The 3134-nt window shown below is 37.4% G+C and overlaps 1 pseudogene; it reads right to left on the bottom strand.

The window, feature by feature from the left end:
• Positions 1–2539: 2539 nt before the first annotated feature.
• Positions 2540–2642, bottom strand: LOC112578286 (annotated as a pseudogene).
• Positions 2643–3134: the final 492 nt, after the last annotated feature.

The following is a 3134-nucleotide window of genomic DNA, read 5'->3' as shown; positions in this document are numbered from 1 at the left end:
AGAACTCTCCTTAAAACTTCAACTTGACTGGAAGATCATTCTCTCCCTCTTGTTGGGAAGAGCTGACTATCTGTCCACTCATGGTTTAGCTCGTTGAGAAGGTCAAGGAGTGAGAGAACATTGCTCCATCTCGTGAATTTATGGACAGTATTCTCCACACAAAAATTAAATGAGATGTTAAGGCCTTAAATAGATAACTGCAGTAAACCTCTCTATGTTATCAAGAATTAACTGTTAATAGATGGCAGAAAGTAAAGATTTGGCCTGCTTGTCTGGTTCTGGCAGTAATTAACTGCTTACTTACTCCAACATATATTCAGTGCTTGAGATAATTGGAAAGATACAGAGGCCTTCTCGCTGGTCTCTCTCCATAAATATCCCTCCACAGCTGCTGAAAGACATATAAATGTGTCTGTTTCTTTTTGTTCCACTCTACATGAAGAGAAATATGTTCATGAACATAGTTTGAAGGACAGGGGAATTAGGGTCCAATTCAGCCTTAATATTTTTTTCTTCTCCACAAAAAATATCTTTCCTGAGTATACCAAAACTTATTTATAGATTTGGTGTCAAAGGCCATCTTTATTATTTTTTAAAGTGGTGGGCCTTTAGTTTAATGGTGTCAATTCCTGTCAAATTAAACTATTGTTTAAATAAAATTCTAATCACAATCTCGACAAGGTTTTTTTCACCGAATGTGTCTACAGACTCTGAAATACATATGGATGCATAAGCACTCAGGATGAATCAAAGTTGTTGAAAGGAAAATAATGAGGGAGAACTTTTTCTATTATAAAGAATTCACAGGAAGCACCTCTGATTAAATTAGTGGAATAGAGAGAGGACATAGGCAGAGTCGAAAGGAATACAGTAAAAGAATTGGAAACAGACCCACTGATAGATGGTAATTTCATATAGACAGATCATCTATGTCAGGTATGGAATCAAAAGCCAATGGACTGAACATGGGGCACTTAATAAGTGATCATGACAGTTGACTTTGAAAATGAAAAAAAATGCAAAAACTAGATCTCAACCTTAGGTCATATCCTAAAGTATATTCTGAGGATGATTAAATTCCTAAATATAAAAAGTAAATCTTTAAAATTTTAAAAGGGAATATATTAGATCTTTCATAATAGTGAAAAAGAAAAACAGTAGCAAATCATCTTACATGAAAAGGCAACTGGCAGACATGCATAAAATAGTTGCATGCATGCCCCTCTTAACAAATTAATATTGAGAATATATAAAGAAGCTCCTAAAATGAATGAGAAAATATAAATCTTAATATTCTATTTTTATACAATGTATTTCACATCAGCTAACCAATTAGGGAAAATGTATTTGGGCATGTGAATAGGGAGTCCAGAGGTACTGTAGGCTATATCACAGCTAGACTGAAGGATTTCAATGATGGCAACCAGCTCTGCCTTCCTCACTTTAAAATAGATTCTGTACTTGGTGAGCAAGATGGCTGATGTCATCCATCTCCCGTCCTGCCAGTTTATTGACTTCAGTAGGAAAGAAATCTCTCCCAGTAGGTATACAAGAAAAATCCCAGGGTTATTCCAACTGGTATTTAGTCATGTCCCTAAGGCAACCCACTCCAGTGTTCTTGCCTGGAGAATCCCAAGGACGGGGGAGCCTCATGGGCTGCCGTCTGTGGGGTCACACAGAGTCAGACACGACTGAAGCGACTTAGCAGCAGCAGCTATCTATTAACCATTCATGATAGCAGCGATGCTAAAGTCCTCTGACAAACCGCCTCTTAGCAATGTGCCCTTCCTTGCAGTTGATGGAGGGAAAGGGCAGAATCAGGACCTTCCAGACAAGAAGGAACTGAGCCTCCAGTGAAAAGAGTGACTGAGTGAACAAAGTAGGTTTCCACTACGAGGAAGTCACACACATACAAATAAGATCTCAAGTTTTGACTCATATTCTTAGCTTGTAATTATATTAAAAACACAAAAATGAATAAATAAGATAGTAAAGAAATGAAACTTTATATTACAAATTTCCCAGCTATTGTAAGCTAAAATGAGAACAACTTTCTCACCTATTGAGTCAATGGGAAGACTAAAATTGTATATTATTATTTAATAATAATGTCTCTTATTCAAAGTCAACATCCATTCTTAAACAATTTTTAGAAACACATTTGGTGCAAATTATCAGTTTATAGACAAATATGTATCAACCAGCAATAATATGAAAGTTATTCTTTTGGGGTTTTTTGTGAATTTTTAAAAATTTATTTCTTTTTATTAGAAGGATAATTGCTTTACAGTATTGTGCTGGCTTCTGCCAAACATCAACATGAATCAGCCATAGTATAAACATGTCCCCTCCCTCTTGAAACTCTCCCCGCTTCCCTCTCCATCTCACCCCTCTAGGTTGTCACAGAGGCCCGGTTTGAAGTCTTTGAAAGTGAAAGTGAAAGTGAAGTCGCTCAGTTGTATCCGACTCTTCGAGACCCCATGGACTGCAGCCTACCAGGCTCCTCCACCCATGGGATTTTCCAGGCAAGAGTACTGGAGTGGGGTGCCATTGCCTTCTCCGTCGGATAGAGGACGTATCAGATATTATACTGATAAGAACAGATACTACACTTGATCTTAGCCAAAAGGCCGAGAAGCGAGTCATACAGCAAATTCCCATTGGCTATCTATTTTACATATGGTAGAGAATAACATGGAAACACATATTACCATATTCTTTAAGTTTTTGTGCAGACTGAAGGAATATGAGGCCACAGTCTAAGTCCTAAGTGAGTTTCAGTAATATATGGGAAAAGAATAAGATATGTGGATATGGAAATTTACTTTCACTTTCACACTTTAATAGATAAGATACATACAAAGAGAGAAGCCATAAAGAAACTATAAACAAGGGGTTTCCAGATTCAGTAGGGACTCTGCTCACCTCACCAAAAGGCCAAACATCACTCTTCACTCAGGCCTGTCCCAGCTAGGGACAAGAACTGCATGTTCCAGCCAAGAACTGACATAGCAGAAGAGAGTCCTGAACAGTTGGGCATTTGTGCTAATGTGAGACGAATTTGGGAGGGTGTGACATCAGTTTTAACTACGTTTTTTCTTTCAATATAAAATGTTATAGAACCTTTTGAATTC

Source organism: Bubalus bubalis, chromosome 12 (genome assembly GCF_019923935.1).
Source record: "Bubalus bubalis isolate 160015118507 breed Murrah chromosome 12, NDDB_SH_1, whole genome shotgun sequence".
In the NCBI taxonomy this organism is placed as follows: Eukaryota; Metazoa; Chordata; class Mammalia; order Artiodactyla; family Bovidae; genus Bubalus; species Bubalus bubalis.
The sequence above is the reverse complement of the archived record's forward strand: the minus strand, read 5'-3'. Positions and strand labels throughout refer to the sequence as shown.